We start from the raw sequence: 12,346 nt of genomic DNA, 5'->3' as shown, positions 1-12,346 counted from the left end.
TTGTCAAGTGTCCTTAACCTCCTTATATCTGTAGTAGTTCTTTGGTCTTTTCCTTCTGTTGCATGACTTTGACCCTTTTGAAGAGCATTGGTGAGGTATTATGTAGAATGCCTCTAATCTGGGTTTGTCTGAAGTCTTACTATGATTAGATAGAGTTATGTATTTTGAGGAAGAATACATAGGAAGAATGAGCCTTTTATAGCACATCATCCTGGAGGGTCCATGACATTGATGTCTTATTACTGGTGATGTTGACCTTGAGCACTTGGTCAAAGTGGTATTGGCCAGGGTACTCCACTACAAAGTTACATATTTTTTCCCTTCACAATTAACAAGAATTAGGAGGGAGATACTTTGTCATTAACAAGTATTTGGTGGGGGGGGGAGGCAAGGGAATACTTGGAGTACCATGCAAATATCCTGTTTTTCCTTACCCTTTTGCTCACTAATTTTAGCATCCATTGGTGGATTTCATCTTAAGCAATAAGTACTGTGGTGTTCTAATGATGACTTCACTCATTCCTTCTACATTTATTAATTGGAATTCTTTTTAAAAAAAGAACTGTCCCTTCTCTTTTCTCTCTCCATTTCTTTTCATTTCCTTCCTCCATCCCTCCCTCCCTTCCTTCCTTCCTTCCTCCTTTCATCAGTATGAGCTTATGGATATTTGTTTTATTATTTGGATTGCCGTCTATCACTACAATTTATTTTGTTGCTCCAATTTCAGATTGCTTCACTTGGGCCATTGGGAGCTCTTTCTGAATTTTTTCCTTTAGCATCTCCTTATTTTCTGGCACCACGCAGTGCTTCAGGATTATCTTATATTTTCCCTGCCCCAGGCCTGCAATCATTTGCTTCTCCAAGGATCCCTGGTTCCTTGGATTGAGAATGGTATTTAGAAACCAAGATTAGAGGTTTAGTTGTGCTACTTGCTACTAGGGGTTACAGCCTTAGTCCCTCTCAGCAGACAGAACAAGGAAATATGTCCTAAATATACACACATATCTAGATTCCTTTCTGTATCTCTCTAGTCTGCTAGCGCTGCCATAATGGAATGCCACAGAAGGAGTGGCTTCAATACAGAAATTTATTTCTCACAGTTCTGGAGGCTGGAAGTGCAGGATTAAGGTGTTGACTGAGTTTGTTTCTTCTGAGGCTTCTCTCCTTGACTTGCAGCTACCCAAGTCTTTCTCTATCTTCCTATAAGGACATCAGTCATCTTGGATTAGGGCCCATCCTTAAGATTCATTTAACTTCAGTTATGTCCTCAAAGGCCTTTCTCCAAATATAGTCACATTGTGGGTTAGGACTTCAGTCTATGAATTATTTGGTCCATAGCAATCTGTATATATATTTTAAAACGAGCTAATGCTGATACCGCCAGCTCAGTGCTATACGGCTCATTTTGGAATTTCCTCTTTGCTTATGTGTAATTTCTGTCTGCAGCAGTGAGGAATCTGGCACTTACTATCTACAATATATTTATTTATTTGTTCAACCGTAGCATACCTATGAAGCCCTTCCAGAATGGCTAATCCATGCCCTTGGGAGAAACAGATTCACCCAACTAAAGTGTAGCAGTTTGGTTCTTTTTATATATGGTTCTTTTTATGTTTAGCTTTACAGTGTTTGGTCAACACACTGTTTCCCAAAGTTACTAGGTCCCCTTTCTTACTCAACCTTTTGGTGTGGTTATGTCAACCACTTACAATGTAGTTGGGTTCAACTGTCATGGAATGAATTCCATCTGGGGTTCTCCTAAAATTGGGGTTGAGTTTTTCAATTTCCATACAGTAAAACTCACGGTTCTGTATCGCATCAGTGCAGAACTATACTACTGTTCCACCACCCCCCAAATTCTTTTGTGCAGCCCTTTCTCCCACCCCCAATCCCTGACAAGCACTGAGATTTGCTTTTCATCCCCAGAGTTTTGCCTGTTTCATAATATGAACTCATACAATATGTAAACTTTGGGTCTAGCTTCTTTCACTTGCAAAGTATATTTAAGATTTATTTATGTTGGCGTATGAATTACTAATGCGTACCTCTTCACTGCTGAGTAGTATTCCATTGTTGCGTAGTACTCGCTGAATGGATGTACCACATTTTAGTGATCCATTCACCCACTGAAGGACATCTACGCCATTTGCAGTTGGGGTGAATATAAATAAAGCTATAAGTACTTGTATGCAGGTTTTTGGTTGTATGTAAGTTTTCAATTTGCTCGGGCAAATATCTAGGAGTGGGATTTCTGGCTTTATGCTAAATGAACATCTAACTTTATAAGGAACTGCCAAACTATCTTTCCAAGTGGTTGTGCCATTTTGTATTCCTATCAGTAGGTTTGAGAACTCCGTTTGCTTTTAATACTTCTGAGCATTTGGTTGTAATTTGCACTTCCCTAATGACTAACCATTCTGAGTATCTTCATGTGTGTGCTTGCATCTAAACATCTTCCTTGGTGAAGTGTGTTTTCATGTCTTTTGTCCAGGATTTTATTGCTAGTTCTTGTTGAGTTTTGAGAGTTCTTCATATACTCTGGAAACACAGCTGTTATCACATTTATGTTTGCAAATATTCTCATTCATTCTGTGGCTTGTCTTGTGATTCTCTTAACAATGTCTTTCTAGGGGCACCTGGGTGGCTCAGTCGGTTAAGCGTCCGACTTCAGCTCAGGTCATGATCTCACGGTTCGTGGGTTCGAGCCCCACGTTGGGCTCTGTGCTGACAGCTCGGAGCCCGGAGCCTGCCTCGGATTCTGCGTCTGCATCTCTCTTGACCCTCCCCGGTTCACGCTCTGTCTCTCTCTGTCTCAAAAATAAATAAATGTTAAAAAAAAATGTCTTTCTCTGAGCAAGTTTTAAATTTTGATAAAGTCTAGTTTATATTTTTTCTTGTATGAATTTTGTTTCGGTTGTCATATCTAAAACCTCTTTGCCATACCTAAAGTCATGCATATATTTTCCTGTGTTTTCTGCTAGAAGTTGGATAGCTTTAAGTTTTATGTTGCAGCCTATTATGTATTTTGAATTAATTTTTATATAAGTTGTAAGATATTTGTAGTGGTTGACTATTTAATTACTTAATATTTTCCATATAGACATCTGAATGCTCAGCACTATTTGTTGAAAGGACTATCTTTTCTTGATTGAATTGCCTTGGTACCTGTTCCAAAAATCAAGTAACTGTATTTGTGTGGGTGTATTCCTGAGTATTCCATTCCGTTACACTGATCTATGTCTAACCTTTTGCCAATACCACAGTGCTTTGATTATGGTAGCTTTGTAGTGAGTCTTGCAATCATAGTGTGTATGGATGTCATGAATCCTGTGACTTTATTCTTTTGCAGGATTGTTTTGGCTATTCTAGTACCTTTGTCTTTCCATATAAATTTTAGAATCATCTCGATAGCTCAACAGGACTGCTGGGGTTGTGTTTGGGATTGTGATGAACCTATAGTAAAACCAAGGGAACTGACATTTAACAATATGAAGAAACATAAAATGTGAGTGCATCTTCTAAAGAATTTATATATGTAACACTGGTGTTTATTGTTGCATCTGAACTTATTGTACGAACTTTTGCTCAACTTCGTCACTAGTGCATAAAATGAGCCACAAATATCAATATGTAACCTTACATAAATGGTTCAGTGCAGGGACATGAAATGTAAACAAACATTTACCCTTGATTATTAAGGGATAAAGGGTAATGATTCTCCAGAATGAGGTGTGAATCATCATGCAATGCTTTACATACACAATGACTTATTTGTGCCTATATTTTGATTATATTTACAATTAAAAAGAATTGTTTCCTTTTTTATCTATAGGAGAACTTCTGAAAAAATATGTAGAAATTTGAGTATATATTAAGGGCTCGGAAAATTGATTGACTAACAGGGCTATCAAGACTAAATTCACAACTACGTGTTCTATTAAATGTCCACCACAAGCAGTACTATGAAGGAATGTAGTATGGTGGGTAAGATCCAGCTTTGGGTCAAATAGACCTATGTTTGGGGCGCCTGGGTGGCGCAGTCGGTTAAGCGTCCGACTTCAGCCAGGTCACGATCTCGCAGTCCGTGAGTTCGAGCCCCGCGTCAGGCTCTGGGCTGATGGCTCAGAGCCTGGAGCCTGTTTCCGATTCTGTGTCTCCCTCTCTCTCTGCCCCTCCCCCGTTCATGCTCTGTCTCTCTCTGTCCCAAAAAAAATAAATAAACGTTGAAAAAAAATTAAAAAAAAATAGACCTATGTTTGTGTAATGGCCCCTCATTAACAAAGGGTTCTAACAGGTCAAAAAATTTCAAATAAAGAGCAAATTATTTCATGTATTAAAGTACTTAGCCCAATGCCTGGAACTTGATGCTCGATAAGTATTAGCTATATGAATAAACAGCTTTTTATCCTAGATGTTTCAAATATTTGTTATTGTCATTGATGAAATTTGGTTATACCAAACTCTAAAGAATTCAGTAGCTACAGTTGCTAAAGTGCATCTATTCTGAAATGTAGTCACATCCCCAGAAAAACTCTTAATTAGAAAAGAAAATCACGGAATTATTTCCATTGAAATCAGTCTACATATAAGGGAGGTATTCAAAAATTGTTTTTCAGAAAACCCAAAAGTGTAAGTGACTGAATGCTGACTGATTTTTGAACAGAGCTAGGAAGCTTGATAATTGAATTGCATTCAATTGACTAATTATTAAAGTCAGAAAGCTCTCTTTATTTATTGTCACACACACACACACACACACACACACACACACACACACACACATTGTGGTAGGTTGAAAACCGAGATGTGTTTGGCTTTAGGAATTCATCCAGCTGAATTTATAAACAATTCTGTTTAGTTACTTATAAAAAAAATCCTTTACTCCTTCACTGTTTTTGCATGATTGTAGGAAAAGTTGCCTCTCTTGCACCCCAAACTATGATTGTTTAGGTGGATGAGTGTCACCCTACAGCTTCCAGACACAAGTAATGCTGGATCAGAAGCAGCACTGGCCTTTGAGTGGAAGGTGTGGGTTAAAGGTGTCTCCGTCACCACCTCCAGAGGACTGTGTCCTACTTTTAGATCCATAATCTGGCAGATTTGTGGAAACTGAGGACAAAAAGAAAGCGGTTTTCAGTGAATTTTCCCACTTGGTTAAGGAGCAAGGATAGGAACACACCATCTGATTCTCAGCCCAGAGTATTGTGCACGACTTGACCCTACGGAGTCCGTTTTTTTCAGGAAGTTCAGGACAGCTCCTCAAAAGCGACTAGGCAACACCAACTCGTGGGGACCCAGACACAGGTTCACAGGGAGTTCATGAAAGGCAATGGGCCACCTGAGCCCTAGAGGATTTGTTCAGGTGCACCCTGGCTGGGGGCTCTGGGACCTGGAAGAGCTTGAAACACCCTGGGCTCTCCATGGTGGGTAAGTTTGAGGCTCTCTTCTCGGATTCCATTTCCTGCCTCTAACGGCCACAGCTTGATCGTTGAGACTTAGCCACCCGTGACTGTTGAGGGAAATAGAGGGAAAATTGAGCTGCTGCTTGCGTCTCCTCTTCTGGCATCAGGGGCAGGGCCCGAGATAACTGAACCCCAGCCAGAGCTCGCCCTTCACTGTCACCCTGTGTGTGAAAACCATTCCGTGAGGATCTGGGACAGAGATTCTGAGAACCTTGCAGGAGAGATCCTTCTATGCTCATTTTTATTTTTATTTTTCCTTTGAGCTTAGAGATGAGGAACTCTGTCTGTAATGGAGAAAGACGAAAGTAATGCATAATAAAAGGGCACTCTTTTTTTTTAATGTTTATTTTTGAGAGAGAGAGACAGAGACAGAGCGTGAGTGGGGGAGGGCCAGAGAGAGAGGGAAGCACAGAATCCGAAGCGGGCTCCAGGCTTGAAGCTGTCTGCACAGAGCCCAATGCGGGGTTCGAACGCACAAACCGTGAGATCATGACCTGAGCCAAAGTCAGATGCTTAATCGACTGGGCCACCCAGGTGCCCCAAGGGTTCTCCTTAATTCTAGAGAGGGGCCTGGGGAGTGGATATTGAGAAATGGAAATCGGGAGTGATGGAATTTGGAATCCTTGCCCGGAGAGGTGTCAAGGGGTTGTTCTGTGTAGACATTCGTCTCTGCTCTCCATTCACTGGCAACTTCTGCCGGTCAGTCTCCCCCGCGCTGGACCTCTGTTTTCCTAGTCTTTTAAGTGGGGATACTATCCACTCAAGAGGGATAAAAATGGTGGCCGAGGTCCTAAAATACACGTCCCAGGCCCATGTGCAAAGAACCATGCCTTAAAACCTGATTCTAAAAATTCACTGATAGCTAAAAATATCCTGTTGACACAGGCCTGTCGGCACCCTCTGATTTTTCATTTTACGTGCACAAATTTATGTTTTTCCATTTTCGTTGGCTGGGGTTCTGTTATTTGAAGGTAAGGTGTGGGAAGTCCTTCAGAGGTTCAATGGGAGACAGGGAATCGGATATAGTTTTTCTCTCTGGAAGAAACTTTCATCGAGATTAAAAAAAAAAATGTTTAGGCTCCGCTTTGCTACTGTAACCTCTCGTCTTCTGCCAAATGGCAACACAACAAAGAAAGCCTCCTTTTCAAGTCTCTGGTTAATAAAACAACACAATGCAAGACAAATAAACAGAAACAGAAGGCTGGAGCTCGCATAACTCAGGGAGCACATGTGTGGAGCGAGGAGGAGCGCTTTGCTCCGAAGACCGGGGGATGTCTCCGCTGGACCGCCACACCTCAGTCCCGGCCGCGGGTCCCAGGACCCCAGAAAGAAAGAGCTGGCCTGGAAGCACCTCACGAGCAAGCGGCTCTTCTTCTTCTGTTGCTCTTTTGCAGTCCTGTCCCTGTGACCCCCAAGTTAGGGTTTTCTGCTCATGGGGATTTGAGTTGGGGGCTGGGGTTCTGGACGTTGCTGCTACAGACATGCTGCTGGAAAGGTTCTCCATTTGGTGCTGGAAAGTGTGGGTGTGACTGGTCGCAAGTCGTTTGGGGGTGTTTCGGGAGAAATTAACAGGCAGCTGACTTATTTTCACTATCAGATCAGCCTTCTCAGACTTCTGTTCTTTTCGTTTAGTGCTATGGTGTCTTAGGACTCACCTGGGAGCGCGGAGGGCTTGGGACCTCGTGATGGGATGGAGGGGTGGCTGGATGTCGGAGAAGCGCTGGTGTCCCTTCCCACCCCAGGGTGGGTTCCGAGTGGGGAGCTGGGCATTGCTCGGGAAGAACTGGCATTGGAGCATTGGCATTGGAGCTGGGCATTGCTAAGGAACCCTCCGGTTCCATACTCTTCTTTTCTTCTTCGACCTGTAAAAATGCTCTCTCACCTCTGGCTTCCCCTGGCTTCCCTCCCTCCGTCTTCTGTCAGGACACACAGAGCAGTGACTTACACCTCAGGATTGAACATAAGCCCCAAGCCCATGAGGAAAGCATTTCCTAGTAGTCGTGTTTCCTAGGCATGTGGGGGAGGGTTTCCAGTTCTTCATCTCTGTTCTCAGGGGACGTCTTCAGGCCAGTGTGAGCCAGTATCTGTGAATCAGCTGCTGCTCAGATCTGGAAACAAAGAGCAAACCCAACACTTGAAGAACTGCTCAGGATTTATGATGTTTCAGAGGAGAAACTGTTCATAAAAAAGCTGACGAGCCAACCTCTCTGCAACGTGTTAAATAACAAACTAAGGGTGTAGCGCTGCTTTTCGTTACTCGGAGCAAATGAAATGACAGGAAAGACCGTGGAGCAGTTGGTGGGATGTCTGGGACTTTGGAATGAAACCACACGGGGATTTTCATCTTTCTGAGGATTTCATGCAGTTCGCTTCTCTTCATTTAGACCCGCTGCCTCTCCTGTTTTGGATAGAAGTGTCTCTTCAGGAGGTTTTCTGGAATGTAAGAATCCCTCAGTCTTCTCTCAAATGCTCCTTAAATCTTGCTTCTTTGTTGAGGGCTTTATTAGACTCATCTAGAACTCTTTTCGGATGATCACCACAGAGAAAGTAGAAGCGGGACAATTTCCTCATTAGGAAATTGTAAGTCGTAAACACCATAGTGGGTTTGATGACTGCCTACCTGTCTTCCCTTCCTTCCCGAGCCGATGTTGGCACAATGCATATCCCTTCACGCACTGCCCAAGTTTCTCAGGGATGCCTCGGCCACCCTCACCTCCAGGGAGGGGCTCAGATTCATCTACATACATCAGGGCGATGCTCCCCTGAACACACTTAGATCAACAGTGACCACGGGACCTTGTGTGGCCTGAGGCAAAGATTGCAGAGGCTTCTGGCAATGCTCTTTCTCGTTTTTAAGAGGAACAGTAAATAGCCACTTTTTCTCCCTCCTCCTCAGTTTCTTCCCATGGCCATGTTATTGCCACAAGGGAAGCTGCCCTGAGGACAGAGTTGATACCCAGAGGAAGGCAGCTCGAGAACATCTCAGGGAAATGCAGCCAGAGTCCTGATTGCGTGTTCTTGGAATCTGCCTAAACTCTGGATGTCCAGTTATATGAGCAAATAAAAGCCATCTGGGTCAGCTGAAATCATCCTGTCCTAGGGTTTCAACTCTTGGCATGGTGTAGAGCTATCTGTTGGAAGGGAACTCAGGTAAGAATCCAAGGATCTAGCTGAGGGTCTCGGGCTACCACGTACTAGTGATGTGTCCCGGAGCAAGTCTGGTCGACCTTCGGCACTTGATTTCTTTGTTAAAGGGGTGTAATGATCACTGCATCTATATGTCATAGGGCTGAGTAAGAATCAGATAAGTCAGCTTCCAAATGTGTAAAATGCTGTTATTAGCATCATTTGCTGGTTCAGTTCATTATTCTATTATGATGAAAATAATAGTGGCTAACTCTATTAAGAGATTATTAAAGGGGTGCCTGGGTAGCTCAGTCAGTTGAACAATCAACTTCAGCTCAGGTCATGATCTCATGGTTTGTGAGTTTGAGCCTCGCATCGGGCTCTGAGCTGACAGCTCAGAGCCAGCTTCTGATCCTCTGTCTCCCTCTCTCTCTGCCCCTCCCCCACCCATGCGCACGCACGCACTCTCTCTGTCTCAAAAATAAATAAACATTAAACAAAATAGAGATTCTTAAATGTCAGGCCCTGTGCTAATTGCTTTAATGACTTGGCTAATTTAATCTATATTGCAATCTTATAAAATATATTATTATTTCCCCATTTTGCAGATGAATAAAAGGAATTAGAGAAATTAATGTTTCTTCCCAATATTATACATCTATTAAATGGGGGAGCTTATATATATATAATTATTCAAGCAATATCCGTGACATAGCAATTGCCACCAGCCCCAAATCCTATATAAGACTTGTTCCCATTTTCAATGTTTTTCTACGCATACTATCATTATCTAGCTTCCTTTTATTTCTCCCTAAGTCCTTCAGCTTATAAAAATCTTCCTTTCATAATTAACCACTGAATGTACTTATTGCACTCAGCAAAGAAATGGAGTTGGTTTACACCAGACTTCTAAAGGTTTGTGTGTGTGTGTGTGTGTGTGTGTGTGTGTGTTGTAAGAATAGTGTGCTGGGAGCCACTTGGGTGGCTCAGTCGGTTACATGTCTGACTTCAGCTCAGGTCATGATCTTGCAGTTTGTGAGTTCAAGCCCCTCGTCAGGCTCTGTGCTGACAGCTCAGAGCCTGGAGCCTGCTTCAGATTCTGTGTCTCCCTCCTTCTCTGCCTCTACTCCACTCTCTCTTTCAAAAATAAATAAATATTGAAAAAAAGAATAGTGCGTTGGGATATCTATAATAGTAATGAGTGCTTTAAATATTTTGAGACTATTAAAATCAATGCACTTATTGGGATAACGTCTGAGATAGTGGCTTGCCAGTCACAGATTGTAGCTAGAAGTGGGTATCGCTGATGTCTGGCACTGGAATATTGAAGGTAGGTACAGATTCTATCTTCAATACCTTACTGTCTAAACCAATAGTTTTCCAATGGGGACATTGTACCCCTCCCCTCGCCCCCCCCCAGGGGCAATCCGGAGATGTTTTGATTGTCACAACTAGGAAGCAGTGGTGTGCTATTGGCCTCTAGTGGGTATAGTCCTAAGTATCCTCCAGTGCACAGGACAGTCCCCACAACGAAGAAGTATCCAGTTCTAAATGAGAACCTTGCCGAGGTTGAGAGATCTGGGTCCAGACTACCCAAGGACCAGTGCTGATGTTTCCTCTCTATACCGTTCTTGCTCGGCTAGGAGTCAGGCAACCCAGCCTGTTCTAAAGGTTCTGGAATGTTCACAAATTGACACCTACACTGAGGCGCAGTGAAGCCTTGGAGTTTGGCCGGGAGGTCCTTCTACTGGAGGAGCCAGTAGAAGCCAGTAGAAGCAAGAAGGTTTCTTGCAAGAAACTGGTGACAGAAGACTCTCCCCTGCAAGAGTTGAGATGAACTGATAAACGTCTCGAACAGTGTGCAAGGGTCTTCAGGCACTTCATTTCTACTGGGACCTAGTGTGGTGAGCTGACGCACTGCCTGACTGTCTCTATGCACTCTTTCCATTCTCTCCTACCTATCCCCCGAGGTTTACTTCTATTGTCTCAGCCCCTGCCACGTTCTAATCTTGACCTCTACTCTAATCTCGCTCCTCTACTGCCAACCCAGGTTACCATGATCATGTCTCCTTGGGCTGGAGGGGGTGATCATTTTCCTCTCCTTGTACTTTTCTCTCGCATCTTTGCTCTGGCAGACACATCGCCTGTTACACTCACGACCTTCTTTTTGATTCACGGGCGCTTAGAACTTGGAAAAGAGTAGAATATTACAATTGCTTTTCTTTCAGCCCCCTTGCTGTAGAAGTCAGACTTTTGCTTACAGCCATGTGGATGCCTCTAACAACGAGGAGACAGTTGGGGCACACAACAAAGAAAGAAAAAAAATCAAAACGATGAACATGTCAAGATCTTACTTCACTACATCAGAGATTTCATAAGTTTCCCCCACCCCCCTTCCCCTACACTTTGGAGTTTAGGAAGGAGGTGGTGTTGGTAGAGGATAGTTTTATGGGTTTAGCCAGATGTTAGGGACATCTGGTGACTAGATGTTTGTTTTCGAAGCATTTCTGAATGTTACGCTCAGAGGCTGCGAATCGGGAATAGAATAGGGTCTTCTCTGGCCACTCTAAAAGGCAGCACTTGCTTTGAGAGTAGAGATTAGGGACAAAAATAGGAGAGGTGGGCTTGGCCTGGCAGAAGGTAGCTTATTCCTCTCTGTGCCTCCATGTCTGTGTTTGGAGACAGGACTCTACGGTTCCCTGATATAATAACCATGATTCTAGTTATAATTTATGGAGCACTTACTATATGACAGGCACTGTACTAGACGCTTTGCTTATGTTTTCTTATTTGCATTCAGTTTTCATATGCTAGAATCTGTGAGGCACTATAGGGGTGGCTCTTAACTCTTTCGAATCTACAATTTTTTAATCTCTATTTTGGGGGTGGATATCATTCTTTAGACTTAAACATACAGTTCTCACATTTAGAGATTGTAGTGTTCCCAAACCCAGTATAATATTTGTTTGGTTTGTTGTTTTCCACATGGTTTTCGTGGATTGTCTCAATTTATCCACATCTGTTGTAGTCCGGTCTTGCCGGGTTAATGGTATTATTACTTGTGATGGTGAAAGTCTTCAGGTGAAAGGAACTTTACCATCCCAAGTCAAAACATGGGACCTTTGTTTCATAAGCTCCAGGCTCCAACTAGGTAAATCAATTAACATTTTGAAAAAGGACCAGGTTTTCTGGAGGAAATATCTCTTGGACTCAAGTCTTTGTATTTGGTGTGTAAATTCATACTTTAAAAAGAAAATGCTTCCACGAGAGTATACTGGGTGTGTGTATTGGATGGAAGAAGATTGTGAACAGGATTCTACCTCTTCCCAAACTCTATAACCAACCCTATGGGGCAACTGTCCCAAGGAACTGTAGGTGGCTCCTAATGGAACATTCTCTAGCATTAGACAGACATTGTTAGTGGCAGTAGGGAGAAGGTTCTGAGGTAAATAGGAAGCAAGCAAAATTGGATGACAAATGTGGAGAGAAACAAAAATCTAGAGTCTTTCTTCTTTTGTTAATGTTTATTTCTGAGAGAGAGAGAGACAGACAGAGGGTGAGTGGGGGAGGGACAGAGAGAGAGGGAGATGCAGAATCCGAAGCAGGCTCCAGGTTCTGAGCTGTCAGCACAGAGCCTGACGCAGGGCTCGAACTCACAGACCCCGCGATTGTGACCTGAGCTGAAGTCAGATGCTCAATCGACTGAGCCACCCAGGCACCCCCAAAATCTAGAGTCTTTCAAAGAAAAGAATAGGGAG

Source organism: Prionailurus viverrinus, chromosome D1 (assembly GCF_022837055.1).
Source record: "Prionailurus viverrinus isolate Anna chromosome D1, UM_Priviv_1.0, whole genome shotgun sequence".
NCBI classification, from domain to species: domain Eukaryota; kingdom Metazoa; phylum Chordata; class Mammalia; order Carnivora; family Felidae; genus Prionailurus; species Prionailurus viverrinus.
This window is presented reverse-complemented; position numbering follows the sequence as displayed.